This window comes from Myodes glareolus, chromosome 15 (genome assembly GCF_982192425.1).
Source record: "Myodes glareolus chromosome 15, mMyoGla1.1, whole genome shotgun sequence".
Classification (NCBI taxonomy): Eukaryota; Metazoa; Chordata; class Mammalia; order Rodentia; family Cricetidae; genus Myodes; species Myodes glareolus.
In genome coordinates, this window is record NC_142040.1 from 66,611,702 (window position 1) to 66,638,310 (window position 26,609).

Consider the following 26,609-nt stretch of genomic DNA (forward strand, 5'->3'; position numbering starts at 1 on the left):
TGTAAGGTTTAAGAATAAACACCCTGAAACATTATTAAACAAAGGATCTCTGAAGATTCCATTGAGTTTAGGTTGCCCATCTACTACTGGGCATGGAGTCTATTTTTAATAATAGTTTGTATACCCAAAAATGCTATGGATAGAGTTGGATAGAAGGCACAGTGTTAACAGCACTTGCCGCTTTTATAGAAGACTGGTTCAGTTCCTAGCACTCATGTTCGGTAGCTTGCAACTGCTTGAGACCTCAGCTTCAGAAGGTCCAAACCTTCCTCTGCTTTCAAGATAATATACCTCTACACAGACACATATACATAATTAAAAAGTAAAAATATTTCAAAATGCTACTAATACATCTTATACACATCTGGTTACAATAACAACATCCAAGCCAGATAGGTCCTAATTTTCCTGTTTGAGGTGAAACTTAAGCTCCAGAGAAGCAGTAACATGTGCCCCATATTCCCAGCAAGGTTGCTGACACAGTCTTGACACACTCAGCTCTTCATCTTGTGCCCATGAAGTACTGCACTGTCCTTTCTTCAGAGCAACTTCTGCCAAAGCAATGACAGCGGCTATTACGAGATGAGACTGTGGTGGCCCAGCACTGCCGTAGCAGCACAGGCTTTCCGGGGAACAGTATTACCAAGATAAATACTGGAAGTTGTTAGGCTAGAATTAAATGTTCATCTGACAATGAGAAACCATTACTTCCTCCACATCCTTATTTATTTTGGCCGTTGGAAAGAATTCAGATTTCCACTGAAAGCGATCACAACTCTCATCCCTATTCCAAAGAATGATTGACCCCTGCTTCACACAGCCAGTGGTCCTCTGTCCTAATATTACATAAGCAATAAATCCTTCCATGAAAGAGTCTTTTTTTGTGACTGGAAGTTGTAAATTGCTTTTCTCAAATCCTAATATAATACATTGGAAATTTTGAGGAAAAGTGTGTGTGTGTGTAAAACTAAAATAACATACAGACATTTGAATCAGATGTCATTATTCAGTATTAAGAATAGGGACAAACTTTGTGAGAAATTTACTTGTTTAAATAACTTGTCACTTGCTTAAAACACTTTTAAATGATTGCCTTAAAGGGAAAGTGAATTAGATATTTAAAAATGTATAAGGATCTTACAAAATAAAATTTCTTTTAAGGATGTTTTAAATGTACACAAGAAACCAGAAACTGAACCCGAAATACATAGACACCATTTGACAAGCAAGCACAGGAACATAGACTGAAGCTAAAGATATATGAGTGAAAGGAAGATTTCTTTTCATTTAGCGGGGAGACTGGCGAATGCTTACTTCTGTGTGTAGCACTGGGGAGTTGGAAGAGAGGCACTGGTGATACAGTATTAACAGGAAAAATTCAAAGAGGAAACATTCTTGAGAGAATATGGGTGAAATCCTATTTAATTAAAGGCCTTTTCCCCATGAAATATCAATGGATGTTTTCTCAATGCAAAGAGCAGATGCTGGGGTTGGAAAGATGCCAAAGAGTTAAAAGGAGAATAAATACATAAGAAAGAAGGTTTGTAAAATAAGCTTCCAGATATTTGTATGTATCATATATGATTTTTCAGAATTCTACTCTTGAATAATATTGTCATACACCATGGCTGCATCTCATTCTTTGAACACTTTATTTTTTATAGCTATCAACTGTTTAAATTTTCTAATAATTTTACTATTTATCAAAAATTCAGTGTTGAGTAGAACTGCAGAATTACTCTAGATCTCCTCAAATGTAAACTCCATCTTCTTACTCAAACTGATTCTTTTTTTTAAACATTAGAACTTTATTTAATGGGAGATAAAGAAAACAAAAGAGATACATTTAAGAAAAAAAGTGAAATGTAATTCTTTTTTTTTAAATTTACTTTTCCATTAAAAAATTTTCACTTCCTCCCCTCCTCCCATTCCCCTCCTGGTCCCCCACTCATCCTCCTCCCTCCCCCTTGAGTCTTAAGAGAGGGCAGAGTACCCTGCCCTGTGGGAAGTCCAAGGCCCTCCCCACTCCATCCAGGCCTAGGAAACTGCATCCAAACAGACTGGGTCCCAAAAAGCCAGTACATGCAGTAGAAACAAGTCACAGTGCCATTATCAATGGCTTATCAGTCAGCCCCCATTGTCAGCCACAATCAGAGAGTCCAGTTTGATCACATGCTCCTTAAGTGCCAGTCCAGCTGGATTTGGTGAGCTTCCATTAGATCAGGCACACTGTCTCACTGGGTGGACCAACACCTGGCAGTCTTGACTTCCTTGCTCATCTGTTTCTTAATTGCAAAAGAGGAAAGTGATAGAGGTGGTATAGGAGGTCCTTCTGTATTCACTGTTATAACCACAACTGCTGCCAGTGTTAGAATCCAGACCTAGCAAAGATGCTGAATACAACAGTGAACTATCTTGAAGCAGAACAATAGTTTGAAGAATCAGAGTGCTGCTATCTTTACAACCACAGAAAGCTTTGGTGCCAAATACCATAGATTTTTCTGATTTCCCAAGCATCACAGGGCAAAAGCAAATCAGATCAGATCAGATCAGATCAGACGAACTGATAGTGCTGGCTCACTGATTTGTGAAGGTTACATTACATCTGATTTAGCTTGACTGTATTGAAAGAATTAAAAATACTCCCGCATACACTCAAAATAACTTTAACCCATGTAAGGGTTAAGCATTGAAGTGGTAAGAAGCACTTTTTCTGTGTGTGAACTATAGAAGAGGATTCCTTAGAAGGGACCATGGGATGGAGACAAAAATATGGGAGCCAGTCTGCTACAGAGATACTTCTTGAGAGAGACTTGAGGATGTAACAGTAACTCCAGCAGCATTCCTTCCATTTATAGCAAGACCGTGTGTGCATTCAGCCAAATACATCACGATGAGACCTACTGCATGGATCTGAGCCATGGAGTGTACTGACAATATTCAGGAAATAGGTAAGGCATTTCCCCACTAGCAAGCAGAAAGAAAACAAACCAACAAACCCCAGTCAACTTAAATCTCTGAGAAGAACAGGGAATATTTTAAGGGGGAAGTTAAAACTGCACTACCCTTTACTGACTCATTGTAGAGAAAAGATAACTGAAGTTTCTAATTACATTAGAGTCCCAAGAATTTACTTTTTATTATAATGTCTTCATATTCATTAGGTATAAAATAGGAAAATATAAACATATTTCAGATACTTGTTGATTTACCTATTTAATCTTGGCTAAATTTAACAGTGCAAACAAAATAAACTTCTTTTCTCAAACTATGTATATTGGAAAATCTTCAAATTGTAGGAAATACAAATACCCTCAAGAGGCTTGTTTGGTTGGGTTTTTATTCATGCATGGGAGGGGACTCGGTGATTTATTTTCCTCTCTCTCCTGACATTGCCAAATCAAAGATAAATTCGTGTTGTCCTAGATTAGCTGTAATCCCCTTGAACAAATGAGTACCATTCCAATGTACAAAAAAAGTTATTCAACCTTGGAATTGGAATTTATTTTTTAAAAAGAAGTAAGTAGGGGTTTTTCAAACTATATATAACCAATTTCCTTAAAAGGAAAATTCTTGCCCGTCTCCTAGGTCCCAGAAGTTCTATGTATCATACTTTTAAATTTTGATTCAACTTCTTTTTCATTTTCCCAAACGGTGCCATGTTTATAGTAGTCGTGGAAGTCTGACAGTGTCCTAATGAGAGTTGAACACAGCAGCTGTTTACCGTTACACACTAATTAAATGTGATTTTTTTCAGCATTATCCATTTCATTTTTTTGCCTCCAGTCACTTAAGCACAAGCAAGGAGAGGCAAAGGTGGATGATAGAGGATATGTTATCCATATAGGTCCAATTGACAAGTTCCAAGCATAAGAAAATGTTAAGAGTTAAGATTCCAAAGCCACATTATTCAATATAATAGAAGTTGATACCCAGGTGCATTTAATTTTAAGCTAGAAGAAGAACCGTAGCATTAAAACGCTTGAGGATCCTGAGGTATAAGGCGAGGGTTTGTTCCAACTTCCACAACGCAGTGGAAGATGGTGACCTTCACGTCAATCTCTGACATTTGCCTTTCTCAGGTTGTTTGATATACAAATGAGAAGCATCTTCTGTCACGGGTAATAAGAACAGGGTGGACAAGCATGATGTGTAGTCTCAGTTCATTCATACGTGTGAGGGTGGCATCTATGCTGACTTCTTTTAATAATAATTAAAGGCCCACAGGTTAATTTTTAAATAAATTATCTTCTACTTTAATTTATTTTGGAAATGTGGTATATTGGGATATGGCGCTTCCTGGAAATAAAGACACAGCAATACACAGTTTGGGAAGGACTTTTCAAAATACTAGAATACTAGAACTATTAGCCAGTAGTTTATACATTTTATCCAAGTTCTATGATGATTATCTTTATAAATGTTAGCAAAATATATCGTTATACATGTGAACATAGAAATACTTAAATCAAGCCTTAAGAATATAAAAAGAGATTATGAGAGTTTTTTTCTCTCCTGTGCTGATGCTGGTGCCATGAAGTTATAAGAAACATCTGAGAGAAATTAACCAAAAAAATGTGAGAATTTTTTCTTGCCTCAACATCACATATGCTGAGATCCAGACACAATTATCCTCTAGAATGTATTGCAGATGCAGAGCTCAGCAAATGGGTGCAAGATGTTCGCTCGGATCGAAGCTCGCAGGCCAACAAGAGGGAAAACTGGCGAAAACTGTTAGCAGGGGTTTCGAGAGAGTTGCCAACTCGGATCATTTTTTTCCCGGAGAGTTTTGGCAGTTGCATTCCACCTCTTCAGATTGCATTTATAATTGGTTGTTTCCATGGAAACGTGGACTTAAACCCATAGTCTTCTTTACTAACTAACTTTAAAATGGAGGTGCGCCCTGAGCACAATGGGATTTGGGGCAGTGGTGGCAGACACAAGCCTATTGCACGCAGCTGTGTGGCACTAGCTCCGCAAGCATGAACTGCAGTCTCATAGTTTACTAATCCACGTGCAGAGTGGCATCTGTGTTCCTGACTTCTCGTAATCTTTGACAAATATCCATGGGCTCTGATTGATTAATTTATCGTCCAACTTCACCAATATTATTGTCATCTTTGTAATACTGCTACAAAGGGCTCCCATTTGACATAAGAGAACTCATGATGAGTTACAGCTGTTTGTTTTCAATCCTGATTAAAAAAAATTGAAAGATTATATGTTCTTCATGGCTTATATACTCAAATGAAAACTTGGATAAGCACTTGTATGTCTGGTATGTCCCAGGAAAGACTGTGATGGTGGTAGAAGGGTGGATTGCATTTGACAGTGCGATTGGCAATTGACTTAACTTACTAAGTCCTGGGCCACACTGAAATTCTGAATTAGCTGAAACAAGTGAAAAGGTCACAAGTTTTGTAAACCTAGCAGGTTTTCCTAGAAGTCTCATGAATATCAATATCCTGTTACAAAATCAATTTCTGATTCCCATTCAGACCCACCACTGGAGAGTGTAGAGGTTTCCCAGAAAAAAAAAATATCTGGTGCATGGAAAATATCAAGTAATTAAAGATGTAGTTTGCATTTGGTGGGCTGGAGTTGGAATTAGGGGGAAGGTCATGAACTACCACATTCCTTGGTAGCTTTCCGTGTGTGTGGTGGGGGTACAGAAAGCAACTTCCATGATGAACCATTTTAGAATGCACACATGGCTGAATTGCACAAAGTAACACTTGCCATCTATAAGCAAAAATTACAAATGTTTAAAATCTCTGCTATTTAAATAATGATACTTAATGTCTGACTGTCCAACTGCCCATCCCTCCCTCCTTCCTCCCTACTCTGTCCCTCCTTCCTCCCCACCCTCTCTCTCCCTCTACCCACCACCCTCTCTCTCCCTACCTTCAACACTCCTTCCCCCTCCTCTTTCATAGCATTGCTGAATGAGCAAATGTTCTATATGCTCAGTTATGTGATATATACATTGTGGCTAGCTGTGGTAACTATTTCAAAATTGAAATTATTTAAAATGTATGAAAAAGTATATTTCTCTTCTGTGTGCAATCTGTAAAGGCCATGTCTGACTGATAGTGTCTGGTGTACATCTTGTCAATCCATTCCCTTTTAGAACTTCACCTTTCCTCATCTGCTTCACAATGTCTGGAAACCTTAGAGAAATTGGTTAGAAGTCTCTGTATCTCCAGGGGCAAAGAATTATCCAAACAGCTGTGACAATTCAGGACCATGGACAACAACCAGGACTCACCTGCCTCCACCTCCAAGTTAAAAAGGGAGGGCCACCAAAGGGCACAGTTTCATTACCTGAGGATGATCCATGCCTCTTGCTAAGGTACTATTGTTCTCTAACTATAGGTTGTATCTGCATGCTCCCTGTAATCAGGTGAAAATGATTTGTCAGATAAACAATAAACTGACTAATAATTTTCAAGCCAGAAGTCTGGATTCTATACTACGAGAAGCACAGGGTAAATTTCCAGTAAATACACAAAGATGGGAATCCTAGGACCATGGCCAGATGAACAGTGAAATAATAATTCATAGTGGAATTAGAAAAATGTAATAATAACCATATATCTATACAAACACAAACACATATATACAACATGTATACATATATGTATAACATACATAGTAGGATGAACATGTGATCCCTTCCAAGATATTCATGCCCTAAACATTGGAGACTATTTTTATGTTTCTTTCCAAGGTATAAACAAATTTGTAGATTAAACTAAATTAATTGGGGTTGAAGAGATGGATCATCAGTTAAGAGACCTTGCTGTCCTTGCAGAAGATCTGGATTCAGTTCCCAGCACCCATGTTGGGCAACTCACAAACAGCTACACCTACACCTACAGCTTCGAGGACTTTAACATCCTCTTCAGTCCTGCTTGACCACTTACATTAAGGAGTACAGATCCACAAATAGACATATGCATGCTCATAATTAAAAAGAAATATACCTTTAAACAGCAAACAAATTACATTTCTGATGTGTGGTTGTTAAGAGCTAATCCTTTATTTTATAAGTCACTTAGTTGTAGCTTTTACTACAACAACAATAAAAATTGATAGAAAATATGTACACAGGATCTACATGCACACTGAAGGAAATTGAGCCAAGGATAATGAGATTTGAAAGGAAGAGCTTTGGAATAATTCGCTTTCTTCTGCTTCGATAAATTGACTAAAGCATCAAAATAGCACATTATTCATTCAAATATTCTTTAAAGAGTGTTGTGGAAAATGATCTTTGAATGTTGTAAACATGTATTATTCTCTTTGGTTAACAAAGGAGCTGACTGGCCAAAGCTGGACAGGTAGTAATGGTTAGGTGGGAAATGCAGACCAAAAGAAACGTGTGGAAGAAGAAGGAGAGAGGAGTCTCAGGAGTCACCATGAGATATGGAGAGAAGCAAGATGAAAATGCCATGTTTAAAAAAGTATCATCATGTGGCAGAGTGTAGACAAGAGATATAGGTTAATTTCAGTTACAATAGCTAGTAAGTAACAAGCCAAAGCTATCCTCAGAGCATTTATAATTAATAATAGGTCTCTGTGTGATTATTTGTGAGTGGCTGGCATGACAGAGCTGACCAGTGGTCCTAATGAAAATCTCCACCTATACAACATGGAATATACTATTTTATAGTACATATATAGAGACATGCACACATACAAACATATACACCGCACATATAAAATATCATATTTAATATTTTATCTTCTCTCACTTTGATATATTAAGATAATCAATATGGAACTCTGTAAAATATAGTCCACTTAAAATTTATTTGTATACTTATTTCCAAGACTAGGGATAAAGTACAGAATATAAGACTAAAGATGAAGGTTAACTCAATCAGAAATATAAGGTTGTTATTTGTTGACCTGTTCTTTTCCGTTTTTATGTTTAATTTTCTTCAAATACTGAATATTTTAGGCATGAAAAAAATAATCATACATACTGCCAGGTCTGGATCACTGTTGATGTCTTTGAGAACTCAACCAGTCTTACAAGACTGCAAAAAGCAGAAACAGGAAGAACCGACAGAAAAAGGAGAAAAACAAGGGCACTGTTGGAGGAGAGGATGGAAGACTACTGGGACTCAGATTGTTCCTCCACTAATATATAGAGCTTGGCCAGAATTACGCTATAATCTGTGCCAACATGTTTCACTTTAATGCTTGCAATCACAACAAACAGAGGGTATTATTCTCCATAGTTTAATAGACTCTCAGACCTGTGTAACTGGGCCAAGCTGATGGAGCATCTATGCATGAACCATCAGCAATAATTTAAAGGTATATGACTCCAAAGCCATGGTTTTCCCATCATGTTTTTCAGGGATGAGTGCACAAAACCCCTTTCTTTAACTCTTTGTCTTCCAAACGGACAGGATTCTGTTTTCTCGTCATGGGAACAAGATTTTTAGTGGAACTGGACACTGATTCTGGCCGCCCAATACACCAGACACTGTCTCCTTGATACACTGAGTATACCTCAGATCTCTCCTAGGAGAGTAAGAGCTTCTCTCATTTGCTGACCTGTAGGAAAAACAGCTTCCTTAGTCTCACTGAGATTATACTCTTATGTGAAACACTACAGTAGGGAGATGTTGGTACAATAACAAGAGTTCAAACATGTAGTTTTCAAAAAATATTTTTATTTTTATAAAATAAATTTTGGTTTTATCCCATTATTTCACCTGTACAGGCATTTTGCCTGCATGTATGCATGTGCCCCATGTGTTCCTAAAAGCCATGAAGGTCAATAGAGGGTTTCATATTTCCTGTGACTGAAGCTACAAAAGTTTTGAGTTGTCATGTGAGTGCTGAGTCTTCTGGAAAGGAAACAAGTGCTCTTCACCACTTAGCAACTTCTCTGTTCCAATTTTAAGGTGTGTGTGTGTGTGTGTGTGTGTGTGTGTGTGTGTGTGTGTGTGTAGAGGAAGAGTGATAGAGTAGAGAAAGAAAGAGAGAGGAGGGAGGGAGAGGGAATAGGCCATCTGAGTGCTGAATGCAGTGTCTTAGAGGTCAGAAGAGGGTATCAAATCCCATGAAGATGAAGATACAGGTGGTGAGACACCTACTATGGCTATTGGAACCAACCATGGTTCTCTGGGTGAGCAGTTAGCACTCTTTATACTAAGGCCACTCTTTACGCTAAGGCCAACTCTTGAGCCCCCAATTTCAGCAATTTCTATGTATACCTTATCAATGATTTGAAATGTTTAGTTCAATTATTAATAGAAGTTTTGTGAACATCAGATTATCATTTGAGCCTCTGTTTGTTAAGACTTCTGCTGTGGGACAATAGTCTTGTACCCTGTCACTTATATTGCATTGTTTTAAGAAAACACTGATTGGCTAGTAGCTAGGCAGGAAGTAGAGGTGGGGCGATGAGAACAGGAGAATTCTGGGAAGAGGAAAGATGCAGTCTGAAGTCATCACCCAGACACAAAGGAAGCAAGATGAGAATCCTTTCCTTCACTGAAAAAGGTAGCAAGCCATGTGGCTATCACAGACAAGAATAATGGGCTAATTTAAGATGTAAGAATTAGTTAATAAGGAGCCTGAGTTAATAGGTCAACCAGTTTATAGTTAATGTAGACCTCTGTGTGTTTATTTGGGACTGAATGACTGCAGAATCAGGCAGGACAGAAACTTCTGTCAACAGACTGTTATTGTCTTAGAACTAGAGAGGATATGGTTGAAAGGGACAGGCAATTTTTTGAACAATATTGTATCTGTTATTCACAGATCTATTCAGCATCAATTTATATTGTTTAGTTTCTATAAGATCCTTATAAAAATATGCAGCCTGGAATTAGATTTCCTCATTCACAGATAGACCTTTAATTTATAACATCTTGATGTATATCCATTGCCCCAACATCATTAGAAGTTCCAGGGAACTGATACTGTCTCCCATAAGCCCTCAACCTGCTACCCAAAATGTTATAATATTGCATGATGATAGTAAAAGTGTCTCATCTAGGGAAATAACATTGATTAATTGATTAATTAACCCTTAAATATTTATCAAAATGTCACCACAAACCCTCAAATTGCTTTTTATTGGCCAAGAACCACTCCAAGATTCCACTGCATCTATTTCTTTGTTTATTAGTCTTTCCCAATCTGAGTAGTATAAATAATTTTACCACACAATAAGAAATTTTCTAATAGAAACTTAAGAAATGTACATGTTTGGAGAAATAACACATGTATCATTATGTAATGAGGTTGGTATTCTGAGTATTTGCAATATCTTCAAGCATCGCTCATTGTATGGGTTGCCATTTTGCACTCTTCCTATCACTTCAGATGATATCAGGGACAACAGACTATGATTGCTTAAGCACTAACGAAGCAGACGTCAGTTCCCTCTGGGCTTTCACGCCCTCTCTAGCCTTCCTTCTCCTCTCCACTGCTCTGGTCCTCAGCACTCACTATTGTATTAAGCTTTTCTACAAGATTCTGAAGTTAGACAGTTTTTACTGTCTTGATGGAGTTACAGTAGTCACTTCTTTCATAGTGTGTGTGCCATGTTGGATTTTAGAATCACATCACTATATTGTCTGAGAGATTAAGTTAATTCATTTAATGGTCAATTACAAGAATGGATGTAATGTCAGAATTGAAAGGAATGACAGGAGCATGAATTTATGAAAGGATGAAAGAGCTTCTGTATCTCAATCAGCACAATGCATAATTCTCCCTTGGATGATTTTTCTCCCCATAAGATATTAATTAACCTACAGCACTGGGTCAGTTTTAAAGGCTCCATGGTGATTAATTCAAGATATATACAAACATACTGATAATTAGCTAAACAGAGTCAGTATCATTTATTAGAGAATTCCAGTACAGAGCGCTCAGCAATCCCAACTGTGGCCTTCTGCCTTCCCCATGAGAAAGCAGCTGGTGATCGAAAGAGTTGAAGGCCAAAGGCCATGTGGCTAGTCAGAGAGGACACAGCAAGGGATCTTTGGGTAGCATCCTTGCCTCTGTATCCTGCTGTCTGTCTGTCCAGGTAAGCAGAATGATCTATGACTTTGGCAAACAGGTTGAAATACCATGCCAATACTATAGGTCACTATCTGGGAGCATTTCCCTACGTGGTGCTTCATCCTGACTCTCTCATTGGCTGCTTTTATGACTAATTGAGACGTGAATGCCCAGAGATGGAAGTCAAATGAATCAATACATCAAGTTCTTCGATACATATTTGCAGTGTTCAGAGTCCAGTGCAACCAATAACCAGCTTATGCCCGATCACCACTATAGTCACCTTGCCCAGGGATGCAGGTCTAGATGGATGATGTCTGACCTCACAGCAGTGGAGAATCTGACACAGTACTGTGCCATACCACAGAAGTTACTACCATGGCCTGCGGAGTGAGTTCAGAGGAGCACACTTTCCCCATCATTCAAATTCTGATGTTGGCTGTTGTCTTTGTTTTGTGTTGCTGGCTCTCCATTAATTCTCTCTTTCAGTGCTTAAGTGTGAGCAAACTGTGCAATGTTATTCTGTAGAGTGAAAATGGGATTCTGACTTTATCATGCATAGTCTGTAAAGGGGAGAAAAGGTTTTGAATACACAAAGAAAGAAAGTAACTTCTCTATCAGTATAAATTAGAACGTCCCAAATTTCTGGCTCCCATGTAGCTGGTATCTATATCAAGGGGTTACCTTATCTTCTGAATAGTTCTTGATGTTAGGGAGGTCAAAGCATGGCAAAAGTTCCTATGCGATTCTTCAGACAAACTTGATAAAATATTTATTATTGTGAACACCTACTCTTCTTTTAGAACAAAAATTTTATGTATAGTCACGTGACTCATAACCTGTGTATATATTACAGAAGTACTCACTCATGGAGACATTTGTATTTGCTGATGCGTGTTGTTGGAGACTCATTATTGCACAAGTAAATAATAGGATCATGCTGAAAACAATAGCAAATTAGCTCACAAGGCACGAAGCCCGGAATGGAAATACAACTTCTCCAGCAAACTGCTCACAGTTACTTTTCCTATAATGAGGTGCCTCTAAAATTCTCATCTTGTATTTCCATATGCACTTGCTAGTTGCACAAGCTCTGCTTTTCTTTATCCCTAGAGCAGAGCTGTTCACTTAAAGCCAAGATACATGGAAATGGACACTAGATGCCCACTTGAGCTTGGGGGATTGGAGAGGCTGAGACACAGAGCCAGTGGCTTTGTAGTACTGGAATCTTTAGATCAGCTTCCTGGCAGAAGACCAAACCTCAAGCGAGCAGATCTGAGCCCACTCGGAAATGCACCCCTTTAGCTGTGGAATGAAAGAATGCCCATGCAGTCACTTAAGTCATGCCGCATTCTGAATGAGAATTACAGGTTTTTATTTTAAATTTAATTTTACTTATGTATCATTTGAGGCAGAATATTATGCTGCAGCCCAGGTTGTCCTGGAACTCACCATGTAACCCGAGGCTGGCCTCAAATTCACAGCACTACTTTGGCATCTGCCTCCCGCTTCTTGGAACGACAGGTGTCTGCCACCCTGGAATACTGTAGAGTTTTAAAACAGAAGATTTAACAACAGACTGAAACTAAAAGACCCAATTAGCTTAGGGGATAGATAAAGGCCTTCTTGTCAGAGAGTCCTGTCCACCAGAGTAAAATATGGCATGCTGATAGCAGATTGATCTCTACATTAGAGTCTAAGAATTAGAAAACGAGATCCGTTCTAGCCTCAACTATTTCTCTGGTTTGACGAGGCTAGCCAAACACAATTCAAGTCTGAAGGGAAGTAGGATTGCAGGAAAGTAATTCCTATTTATATTCAGGAGTAGTGGATATATTCTAAGACAGTGTACACCAGAGATAACAAAATTCATGGTTAAAAGAGAGGCAGTTGTATTTCAAAGCAGTCATGAATTTATTAAGAAATGGAAGTAAGAATTCAGAAAGACCTTGGCAGTTATTAGGTTCCTGGCTTCACACGTTTATTAACCATTTTCACCTGTGGCAATGAAATCAGGACCGACAGTGGCAGAATGCCAGGTCTGTGATACTAATTAAATTAACAAAAAATTATTGAATGCCTTTTTACTGTAAGACACATTGTACAGGTGGACAAACGTAAACACGTGTGTCTCAGGGTTTCTACTGCTGTGAAGAGACACCACGACACCATGACCAAGAGCTGCACTTGAACCTTACGGGAAGCACAGGGTGAAGGGCTATGACAGTGAATCCCCTTCATTTGTAAACTTCAGAAGTGTTAATAATTCAAATGAATTTGAAAATAAAAAAGAACTGTTATTAAAATGTATACATAAGAGAATTCCATTTTTGATTTTTATTGAGCTGTACATTTTTCTCTGCTCCCTTCCCTGCTTCCCCAAACATTTCAATCCTCTTCCAAGGTTCCCATGCTCTCAATTTACTCAGGAGATCTTGTTCTTGTCTTTTTCTACTTCCCATGTAGATTAGATCTATGTATGTCTCTCTTAGGGTCCTCATTGTTGTCTAGATTCTCTGGGATTGTGATTTGTCAGTTGGTTTTCTCTGTTTTATGTTTAAAAACCACTTATGAGTGAGTACATGTGATAATTGTCTTTCTGGGTCTGGGTTTCCTCACTCAAAATGATGTTTTCTAGCTCCATCCATTAGACTTTCATTTAATTATTTCATTTGTGAATAATTATATGTAATGATAACCATAGAAAGTAAAACTTTAGGTAGAAAAGACTTCTAGAGATTAAGTAGACTTGATGGAGCAGGTTCCAAAACATAGGTCCAGAAAACCAACACAAAGAGTATTGACCTATCTCTAACCAAGTGGTAAATTACTGATCGCTAGTAAGCACCAAGATGGGAAAGAGAGTGGTATGGAAAAGACCACAGAGCAATACAGAGCAATAGGTAGATTTGCATTTACTGAGGATAGGAACTAATCATTTCAGTTTTAAAGTGTCTGTTGGAGGTATCTGCAGGTGACTGAAAAATGTCCAGAGAGTGTATTTATACATCAGAAATTCATGGGTGAGTTATGAAATGACACATGATTGGATTGGATTGCTGAAGGAGGCGCTGCACAGCTGATTCCAGAATTGAGCTCTCTGCTTACTCATCCCCAGTGCACGTGCACAAATGCACGCGCGCGCACACACACACACACACACACACACACACACACACTCCACCATCACCACCACCACCACCAACAACAACAACAAAGCTAAAACAGAGCAAAATAAAACCTCTCCCTTTCCATCTGCCAAGATCCTCTTACTTTTGGAACTCAATTGTAACTTTGGTTGTGAACTTGGGAAGTAACCACTTTTCACACTGCAAATATTCTGAGAGCCTGGAGTTACCACACAATCTCACAGTAATCTGTTGGAACCTTCGAATATTTGTTGCTATACTAAATATAAGCTCCTTTTTTCTTTCTTTTTTTCATTCTTCTCTCATACAGTACATCCTGACCACATTTCCCCTCCTTCCCATCCTCTAAATCCCTCTATCTCCCCTCTGCCCTTTATCCACAACTCCTCTATTTCTCTTTAGAAAAGAGCAAGCCTTCCTGTGATATCAACAGAACCCAGCAAGAAGATGCACTAAGACTAGGCACAGACCCTTGTGTCAAGGCTTGACTAGGCAACGAAAGGGGTGTTTCTCCAGTGTTCCCCCATTTCATAAGAAAACAGTATGTAGTTGCCTCTACCTTCCTGGTGGTTAACAGATTACAACACATGACTGCAGGAGGGTGTTACATTTGGGAGCACCTCGAACCTTCATTAATGTACTGAGAGACCAAGTCATAAGAGATAAGCTCAGAGGTACAACTCTGGAGTTATCAACTTATAGCCAGACTTGACCCACTGTCTATTATATCCTGGGGTAACTATATATATTATATATATATTATATTATATATATACATTATATATATTATACATTATATATATTATACAATATATATACATTGTATATATATATATACATTATATATATATATATGGCCTAACTGAAATTAAGGCCTGATTAATAGAAAGGAATTCATGCCAAGTGTTATAATTCGAGGCAGCGACACCTGCCTATTGAAGCCATAGATCTCCAAAGGAAAACCTACTTCTGCCACTTTCCAAAGCCAGTGTAATGTCTAAGAGCATCTAAATACTGATCTTCATAAGTTCCTGCAGTTCCCACCCCTATCAAGGAAGGTTCTCTTTGCATCAGACAGAGACCATGACAGAAAACCATGTTGGTCAAGATGCAGAGAACAATTGACCATGGAGCACCCGTCCTCCAGAGCTCACACCTTTACACACTCCTTGTATTCAGACTCAGGAAACCTTGGAGAACAGGAGGAAGAAGTAGTCTAAGAGTCAGAGAGCTAGGAAGTTGACTGTGAGATAGGGTCTCCTAGGAAAAAGAGGTGGAGGGCCATAAAGTGGGGGTGTGGGACATAAAGTGGGGTGTGGGGCATAAAGTGGGGGTGTGGGGCATAAAGTGGGGTGTGGGGCATAAAGTGGGGGTGAGTGAGAGTGGCTCTGGAAAGAGATGCAGGAGGCATAGAGAGTGAATATGGTCAGAATATACTATATGAAATTCTCAAAATATTATGAGAACATTTAGAAAGTATTACAAAAATATGTATTTAAAAAGATATTCAAAGAAACTCTTTCTATAGTTGAATCCCATAATCGGAGAACAGAAACCTTTGTGCTCCAATTCAGAATGGTAGCATCCTATGAAAAGGAAATGCATTCTTCTCACTAATTAAATCTGGTTTATATAAACAATTCTATCAGATTCTATCACTAGGTTTAAATTCTGTTAATACTCATTATGTTTTGACTTCTGTTAAATATTTCCTTACCTCTTTTTAGGTAAATACATATAAAGTAGCAATAGGCTTCTTGACTTCCATTCCTGAGATATTTGCTATCTGGCCCTAAAGAGAAGATGGATGCAGAGGTTTGCTCCAGATTATCACAAGGATGCAAGGCAAACAGGAAGCCTACACTGTGCCAACAAGACACACACCTCCTGTTGGACGGTGCTGTAGTTACCCCCACCACAGATGACAGGTCCAAAAGACAGACATGTCCAATCACTTGCTGCTTTACTGCATCCTGTCTGCTCTCACTGACTGCCATGCACTGGGAAACAGATAATCAGTTTGTTTGGCTCACAGTTCTAGAAGCCAGGAAGCCTGGGAAGAAGGGCTCTGCTCAGTGATGACTTTCGTGCTACACTGTCCCTGAGATGAACTCACCCTCATATTAGGAGTCAGTTCCCGAGAGAAGAAACACGCTCCCTCGATAACGGGATCAACCCACTCCTAGTGGTGGTGCCCTAAGCAACTCTTAAAGGTTCCGCACCTTTAATGGAGTCACAATGGCAATTTAATTTCAATATAACTTTTGGAGAAGATATTGAAGTGACAGCATTTGCCCAAGTCTGTACATCAATAAGTGATGAATGGATGTCAAGTCTATTTGGTTGATTTGAGCTTTTTAAAATCATGCTCACAGCTCAGGCTTCTGAGAGCCTGGGGTGCTGTCCCTATGCATCCTCACCACTCTCTCACGCTTTAGTAATTATGGCTCCTAAAGACCTGTGTACTTCCTCTCATTCCTTTTCTTTTCTAATGTTTTCTATATGAACTTCTCTGTCCCTTGTGTTTTGTTCCAGCAGAAGACCATATTTTTAGCCCGTATGTACTCATATTTCAGTTATTTCTAGGACATTTATTTATGTTGATAGCTATATAATAACTAAACCATTTAACATGTGTTCATCATGTATGTATAATTTAATGCAAATGGCATAAGTAATATTCCATGTAATGAATATACAAACTACACGGGCATTAAGGATTTGTAATCAAATGCTGAGTTAAGTGCTATCTGGGAACAGCCAGAAGAATGAATTTGGACATTACCTTACATTCTGAAGCACTATACATACTCCTTTCTTTCACGGTAAAAAGTTCAGAGATAAATAATAATGAACCAATATTACTGCAAGAGTATATGACAACCACAAACAGACAACAAACAGGCTTTCAGAAGCAGTTTGGAGCCAACTTTGAAAGTAATGAACACTTTCAATCAAATGCCAAGGTCCTCAGTACCCAACTGTACGTCAGCTCAGCCCAAAGTGACAATTATTTATGTGTAGATCATTGGTTACTGACTCAATTCTATTCAGAATGAACTTCTTGGAAAACATAAAGTGATGTATTTTAGAAATATCTCAACTAAAATGTTAAACTAAAATTATCTAAAAACATTTTATGAGCCTTCCAATATTTTAAAAAAGAAATCACAATTGGTATGCTTCATTCATTGGTCAACTTGCTAATTTCTCTAATTGATTACCAAGAATTATTTCAATTAATTTTCCAAACAACTATTAAGAGGGTGGCATTCCTTTCATCTTTATTTTAGAGATTTATGTTTACATATAAGGAGAGTGATGGAGTTTAAATCTTTCATTCTGGTTATCAGCACTAGTAAATCCTGAGTATCAGGTGGAAAATTAACCCCAAACTCGTTAAGACTAAATTAAATACTCAGACTGGAATGGGTCTTCAATAAAGCTATTGTGCCATTTAAGAGCTGCCTCAGCAGTAAAGAACACTTGTTGTCAGCATCCACATGGTGGCTGAGAGTCACCCCTAATCCCAGTTCCATGGGGGTATCTAATGCTCTCTTCTGGTCTGCAAGTCCAACAGGCATTCAAGTACACTTTGATATGTTCAGGCAAAGCAGTCATGTACACAAAATAAAAGAAATAATTTTAAATCATAAAAAGTGATTGTAATATGTAATATCTTAGGATAGCTCTTCCTGATCCCCACTTCCTGCTAGTCATGTTCCTGTGGCTTTGCTTACACATGTGCTTCTCGGCAACAGAATCTGGCAAAGGTGGAATGAAGTCCTTTCTTGACACTTTAACAGAAGACTTTCCCAAGGATGCTTTGATGGAGTAAGCTGCCATGTTGTACAGATACCACATCAAGAAACTGAGCATCATCACTGGCCAACAGCCAGAGGAGAACTTCACCTCTTCCTCTAACAGTCTGTGAACAACTGAACATTGCCAACAACACAGTTCAAAGAAAGATCATTTTTCAGTAAATCTGACACCTTCAGGATCAGAAACAGAAGTTCCAACCAAGCCAGACCTGGATTCTTGGCCCATAGAAAAACTTATTTGATAAAAAACGTGTGGTGTATTATGCTGTTACATTTAGGGGTCATTTGCAGCAGATCAATCAATAAGTTCATTTGTTCTGTTTTAGTACCAGGAACATGTCAAAGCACACTGTAGCACTTTAAAGTAATTCAAAACACCTTATTTCCATGTAAGATTCACTTAAACGATGTCTTACATGGGAGAAAAAATCAAACAAATGATAACGCTGTTCCAGTCCAGGGAGAAGGGATTTCATGAACTGGAAGAAAAGAAAATCTTCTCAGTTCTACAAGTCATCAGTTTCGAAGTTACAAAGAATTAGGGTGTCCAGGCACAGGGCACAGGGGCATCTTGAGAGTTCAGGGTCTCTGTTGATGAGTATTCACTTCCCTGCACACCAGACTGTCTTAGTCTTGGTACCCAGAGAGACATAAACAATTCAATATAAAGAGAAGGGAAAGGAAATAGCATACTTAAAATTAATTAACTGTGAAAACAAAAACAGAAAGAAGTTGAAAGGAAATGAAAACGCAGGTTGCTCTGCACCTTCAAGCCAAGCCACCTCTGTCCACAGGCACACAGGGGACTAAAGGAGAAGGCTGTCCTGAAGGAAGACAAGGTCACATCTTCTACTCTTTTACCCTACCATTCATGAAACAAACATTTATGGACGCTTACAAATAAATTACTTAGCCTTCTCTAATTCTCTCTCTGAATATCACTAGATTAGTTCATTTTTCGAAAGCACCACTGGCATTTAACCGAGAGACAATCATTTTCCTCAATAAACTCATTGATCCAGACAACATATAATTTGAAAGTTAGGATTATCCTCATTATTACCTCTTCTGTCATGCCATCCTCCGTATTGATTTACATCAAATGTGTGAATAATGGTCTCTGACTTCATGATTCAATTCAGAGTTACTGCAAATGAGATATTTGTACTATATACTATAAAATATTAAGTTTTTGGATCCATGGTTCCTTGCTCCTTATTTTATACATCTTCTTATTATTTGAAATACCAATAAAAGTCTCAAAGGCTTACAAAAGTTCATTAATAGAATGCATTTAACCCCAGTAGCCTGCTAACCATCACAGGCTAGCAACTCAGCATCCTGAAGAGGCAGGTGATTTCATTTATGTGTGGAGAGCTGCCTACAGCCTATGGTTGGTTGCTGCTCCTCAGCATCCAGAGAAGATCATACTCATACTACATATGATTATTCTAGGAAGATGTCTACATTTAAAAGCCAAAGTATGGTTGCTGTTAGATGTGTACCACTTCTGTACTCTCATAAAGTTAAAAAAATCCCAATCTGAGGTTCAAGTTCAGCCTACTGGGCGGTGACGAGTCCATGAAAGCCTCAGCAAAAACTTAGTAGGAAAACAGCAGGCCTGACTACTTAGTTAGGACTATTTTATTGATTTATTTATTTATTTATTTATTTATTTATTTATTGATTGATTATTTTTATTAATTTATCCTTCTTCCAATTGCAGCTAATTGAAGAATTTTGTGTTATAAACAGTAAATGTGTGTCTGAAGTTAACAGGTCATCAAAGAGTTGTAAATTTAAAAGACATCTTCACTACCACATGTAAGGAATAGAGGTGTAATTTTTCTGAGACATAAAACAGCAGAATAATTTATGTGGCATGTGGGTGCTTTGCAGAATGTAGTGCAGCCCAGACACAGAGAATGGCAGACTCCTGCCCACTAGCGCCCTGGAGATCCCCCACACGTTATACTAGATCTACTTTGTGACTTTCTAGGCCTTTTTTTCCTCTTTGAGAGAAACAAAGGAATGTCTCTTAAAAATAAAGAATGAAAACTTTTAAAAGTTACATATTCTAAATATTTAACACTCTTTTTCTTGGTGGTAATTTGTGTGATGACTTTTAAAGATGAGGGTGGTATAAAAAAGAGCTCCATCATTGGACCATGGGGCAACTTTGACTTGGTAATTACTGCTCAGTTTTCTACCTGCTCCTCTTGGGTGTTGGATTCTGTTGTTTTTGCCCATTGTTTCTTTCATCATAGTCATATTTAATCAAGGAATATATGCCAACCAAGCAAAACAGAACGTCAGAGGACAAAGGAAGGAAATAAGCCATTTTGACTTATCTGTTAGCTCAAAAACGGGAATCACTGAGTTTGGTGGGGAATGAAACATGGAATTACTGGGGTTGAGAGAGAGAGTGGCTGATATAGCTACTAAGTCTCACTTCCATTTATCTCCAGTCTTCAGTCTTTAGGGCTTGTGGAGTCCCATGAATACACAGAACATCCCCGTGTGTGCAATGTAATCAGTCTACACCCTCACAGGAACAAAAATGGAGATTTAAATCACCTTCATTTATGAATGAACAGAGAGCAGTGCAGTCGCTACAATAAAACGCTGTTATTTCTCTGTGATACCCTCGTCTCTCTGACAATAGTATAAGGTGTCTGGTCAGAAAATATTTTTGAAAATATGTATTTACAAACAGCATTGGCATACATTTAGCATTATGTGTATCATAGGGTCTTGATGTCTTTTGGATGCTGATACTCCCCTTGGGATCAGTCTCTGAGGCTCCTAGGAGCAGAACAAGAAATCACAGCATTCTTCAGAAAACTGAAAAGAGTAAAAGTGTCTGGGTCTCAGAGTCTGCTCCACATCAGACAATTTCTGTCTCATGACCTCTGGGGACCAAGGCAGAGGCCTCCCTGACTTTGAACGATTCTATCATCATGGCCCATAGCTTTGTTGAAGCCCACAACTTCCCTTTGAAGGAAAAAGAAGGGGAACATGGGCTCTGAGGAAAGAGTTCTACACAAGAGGCAGTGAGTGGGAAGTGATGGGGCAGTAGTGGCCACTCACCGGTCTACTATGGGGCTCATAGCCACACATTTACTCTGTACTCTGTGACCTTTCCTGATGAATAAAATGTTTCTCCCACATACGAAAAGGCTTAAAAATCAGAAAAAGAGGTCCTTAGAGATTTTCATATTACTTCTGCATAAACTATTGGTCTAAACTCCTAGTGTGAAATTAATCAAGTCTTTACTTCTGTGTATCCATGGTCCAAGTGCATTTGTTAAACAGTAATACACCAGTTACTGTAAATGCGTCAGCCCAAACTAAAACAAGCACTAGCCGTTTCTAGCTACAGCCCGACTACTTGTATTCAAACACCAATTTGTAGGGGTTAGTCTTTCCCAACTAGTTCAGAGATATCACTAGTATCTAGATCATCCCACCCTAGTTCCCAAATACCCATTCTTACAAAACTCTACTGAAAGATTTTTTTTCATTTTTTTCCTGTCATGGGTAATGGATTCAAAGCTCCAAGCATACCACGGACTAGGAGACTAGACCCTAACTCATTACTGGCTGTAGTCAGAAGAATCATCCAACTCGGTGCTTATTTGTCTGCGAGTGTGTGAGTGGTGTTTCTATCACAGGGACTTTGTGAGAAAGGTGATTTCTTTTCTCAGACTCTCACCCGGGGTAGGCTCAGTGTCTATAGACTTGAGTCTCAGAAGCAATGGCATTGTGCCAATGAGGTGGCGCTGTGGACGAAGGCACTTGCTGTCAAACCTGATGACCTGAGTTCCGTACCCGAGACCCGTATGGTGGAAGAAGAGAACAGGCTCCTCAATGCTTCCCTCTCACCTTCACATGTGAGTTATAGTATATGTGCATGCGTACACATATGTGCACTAAATAAGGAAAAGTGATACAAATTGAGAAAAGAATCACTTAATCGGGAGCTCAGAAACTCATGGGTTTTCTCAGTTATCCTTGGTACCACACTGAGCCAATGGTAAAAATCAAGGATGAAACCCACACCTCATATCCAGACCAGGCCTCCTGTGTCGCTCATCACACCAGACTCCCTGACTCTGGTCATAAACAACACAAAATAAAAGACGGAAAATCTTGGTCAAGGGTTGGGGGTAATAGTATCTGGTTATTGTAGGGGTACATACAACTAATCTTTCCCATTGTTCTTACTGTTGGGTGGAAAGTTGCAGCTTCTAGGTATTAATAAGCATATCTACCTGAGATATTCACAGTGCTTAACTCAGTCTTGGCAACAGCGTTCAATATCAAGTTGGTTATTGGATTCTTTCTGAAGTTCTGAGGGAGAAGGTAAGGCTGTAAATCTACAAAAGGAATCTGTCAAACAGAGGGTCACTAGAACTGCCTACTTTGGTTTGAGGACTCGGAAGAGGTAAAAGGTCTCTCTAGTGACAGGCTCCTTTACTTCTCTGATCTTTCAGCATTTACCCTGACATCTAAATCCAGATTTTTATTTTTTAAAACCAATTATATGTTTTGCTACAAAGCCAATAGTCACCCTCTACTAATACAATGTGATATTATACATATACATATATATATATATATATATATATATATGTATATATAAATTTTTTCCCTTCCCTTTCTTCCCTTCAACCCTTCCCATATTTGCCCTTAATACCTTTACAAACTGGTACCTTCTTTTTCTTTGGTTATTATTGTTACACACACACACACACACACACACACACACACGTATGCAAATTACCCTCCATGTCTGTTTTTATTGCTTGTGTGCATATGATTTCACAGCTGACTACATTGTATTAGATAATCAATTAGAAGTTCAGCCCTGGAAGTGATCCATCCTTTCAAAACAACTCTGTAATTAAGATGTCTCTTCAGCTATCTTCTTTCTGGAGCTTTTCACGAACCAGCAACACTAGAATAAGCAAATTTACGCACCTTGAACACATTTGGTACAGAGTTCTTATCAACATTGCCACAAGTTGAATTTGTAGTCATAACATAGTAAGGATCAGCTTCCCCCACTCTTCATACAGTCAGTACAGACAGGGCAGTTGTTCATTCTTTAACTAACTTCAGCAACATTGGTGTCTGGGGTCATGTGTTTCTTTCTTGTCAGGGCTTTCCTTTGTATTGTGTGATGCTGTACAAAATTGCAGATTTCAAGTCCCTAGAAGCCAAGCAAAAGGGCTCCAGACTTCTCCAAAAACTCCCTGGAGTACAAAATTCAGTGCTGATTGAGAACCCCGGGAAGAGGTAGAGTTGCCAGACTGAGATTGGGGTGGAGCCAGAAGATGTTTAAACATTCATGGTTAATTAAAAAGAATTACCAGCCAAATACTAGAATAGGCCTGCTTAATTCCTTACAACTTGCTAGGCAAGCAGCCAAGTTCAGCTGCCCCAGTTGGCAAAACAGAAGGAGGTGAGGAAACAGGGTGAGGAGCAGAAACAAGCACAAATGTAGGGCAAACATTACAAATAAAAATGTAGAGCAAATATTACGAACAAATACATAGGGCAGTATTTATGGATGGCAGGGTAAGTTACAGATGGAAACTCTAGAGGACGCTGTTCCCTTTTGGCTAGACATCCAGTCATCTTGCGTTGCATTGTTATGGAATATCTGAACTGACTAGAGCAGCTCTCTTTTCCTTTGTATGAAATAGTCTTTGCTGAGAAGTCAGGAACATCAGGACATTGTTGCCCATATTTTGATAATGTATCAGCTGAGAAAACATCCATTGCTAATAAAGGTCAAAATGAAAACAGTAATGGCCAACTTGGTAATGACTTTTATTGCCAAGCTGCCCCAGGACAGGCTCTTATCTAAGAGCCAAGCCACTTGGCAGGCCTCTCGTTTAGGTAGAGACAGTTGAAAAGCCTGAGCCAACGCTGATCCTCACATCCTTTGCTCTCTGGTGGGCTTATGTTTTCTGGCTTGTCCCCAATCACCTGAGAGCAGACCCTGACTATGTGAAGGTTGAAATTGGGTCTCTCTGAAAGCCCAGAAAGGAAAATCTAAAGGAAAAATGGCATCTCTGAATTGTCCTTGCATTTCGTGACTGGAAGCCTAGGCTAGAAGAAACCTCATTTGTGTACACCATATAAGAGCCCATTTGCTTGAAATACATTTTGACTCTGTGTTCTAGAGACTGCAACTATGATTTCCTATCACCCTTCTCATTTTCTTCCACAGGGATTATACTGGGGTCCAGTCTCCTTCTCCCTCCTCATGCAGTACCAGAGTGATGTGGTCTGCGACCCCCTTACAGAATCTATCATTCTTCTGCCTTCACCTGAGACCATCTTACCACTGGCTCCCTCTGCATGAAATTCAGCGCCCACTTCCTGTTTGGAAAACAGTATGGGCATAGTCCTGCCTCAAACACTTTTTCAAGTTTCTCCTTTCTTCGTACTACTGGGAATGAATTCATTTTTGCACTTTTGTAAAGCTCCCCCGACTTTTCTGAGACTGTTTAAGTAGCACTGCCACCAGCCACTCTGCTTCACTTTCTTAATATTTTGTGCACAGTGACTAACAATTTAAAACAATTATATTATTTTCCAGTTGACTGCTCTTCTCTTTCCTTAGGATATGCGTACCACAAAAACAAGGTCTTTAATGTGTTATCAGTTCTCCTTCCACATTATAAAATACCTGGCAAAGAGCAGACACCTAAAATAGGTGTGTCAATTAGCTTCTTATATCTAGCATTTTGATGTAAACAGAAAGCAGTAAAAAAATGAATTAGCTAACACGTGAGTTTTGCTACTTAAATTATCAGGTATCGATGATATTATCACTTTCACTCTGCATCCTCATAGGCATGATTTCAAAATCATTAAAGGAGCATAACTAGATACGTGTATTAAGTGTAAATAAACGTACTCGTTCTGACTCATTTGGTTCTTATTTTATAATAGCAGTGTGATTTTGTTGAGACAAGTTCATGGTAAACTCAACAAGACTGAGTGTATAACACTGAAAAACTCTTTGAAATTTTTAAGTATTCCACTATTCATTTTTTTTTAAAAAAAAGATGTCAGAAACATAAAATTTTCAGTGGTAATTGCATGACGCCTTCTCAATTCCCTAGCATGAAAAGCTGTCTTGTGTAGCAACGAGTCTTGCCCATTCATTCATTTTACAAGCATTTCTTACCTACCTACTACGTGCTGGGCACTATATTTAGAAGAAGGAACTAAACAAAACAGGAATAACGTAGAGAGGCAGCTGCCTCCCTGAGCCACTTTAGCAAGCACCTCTATTAACAGTACTGGAACTTTCCATCAGCCATTTCTACAATTCACAGGATCCAAGGAGCGCTAACTCTCTTCCTACTAGAAGTAAGTTTGCTCTTTTCCCCACCCTTTATTTTAAAGTACCTGTGCAGCTCCAAAATTAAGATCTATTATTCTCCACCAACACCACAGGGAGAAATATGTAGGGAGTGATTCTCAGATTTTGATTTATCAAAGACAAAGGCATTTGTATTTCACACCAGGGAGTGTTTATACATAAAGCCCTCCTCATCAAGTAATTGTGGACAAAAATATCTTTGGAAACAGTGGAAAGTGTCCACTACACAGAGATGGATTTAGTGATCGTTGCACATACTCAGTATTTGCTCTTTTCTGCTATGGTTGCAGCAGAAATCCATCCATCCCAGGAAACTATCAGTTCTGATTTCGATTCATTCCTAACCATAACCACCAGGAGGCCAGAGGCTTGGTATATCTGCTCCTTCATCCCTGACTGTTGAAATGCATGGCATGCTTTCCAAATGTGAGGCACTCCTGCGGCAGCTGGGTGGTTGGCGTTTTCAGACATGGGGGCGTTCTTTCCTTGTGTGTCTTTCTGTTTGGTTAAGTGTTTCTACAGTTCCTAATAGTCTCATTTTCCTCATAAAACCTGAGTTAACTAGACTACATGATATTTTCCTTCCTATTTGGCCTGACATCTCACTTCTGCAGAAAGCCACCTCTGGATACACATAAACCAGATGTCCTTTAGCCATTTCTAATCTTTAACTATTTTTACATCCAACATTTATCATTTCCTAGAAATGAAGAGAAACAAAAAGAGGAAGAAACTTTGGCTCTCCCACAAAGCACAGTAAAGTATAAAATGTGGCTTCCCAAATATATAATTTCATGTCAACCATCAACCCACAATTTTGGTGGAAATATTTTTAATTGAAAATTCCCATGAGAAAGAAACTGCAAACATCATCCACACTATGTGGGAAACACCAATAAACTTTGACCTTCTGTTCATTAACAATCAAAATTAACACTGAGATAAAATATATACAGCAGTAGATTAAAACTATATTCATGTCACTATGAAAACCCAATATTGAACTATTCTGAAACAAAATTATCAATTAATATTGTGCTTTTGTCTGTTTTTTATTTAATTTTGAAACAAAGAAAACAAGCTATCTTTTTTCATTATACATACCTATATAAGTTCCCACTCCCTCTCCTCCTCTCATTCTCTCCACATACCCTTCCACCCCACCCCCATCCAATCCTCAGAGAAGGTAAAGCA

The 26,609-nt window shown here is 38.6% G+C and overlaps 1 protein-coding gene and 1 pseudogene across 1 annotated transcript in view; one reads left to right on the plus strand and one right to left on the minus strand.

Annotated features, from left to right (window-relative positions):
- The window catches only part of Fbxl7 (F-box and leucine rich repeat protein 7), a 357,688-nt gene that overhangs the window by 112,096 nt on the left and 218,983 nt on the right, over positions 1–26,609 (minus strand). The window lies entirely within an intron of this gene.
- Positions 1–26,609, plus strand: part of LOC125414890 (large ribosomal subunit protein eL6-like) — a 174,326-nt pseudogene that overhangs the window by 36,660 nt on the left and 111,057 nt on the right.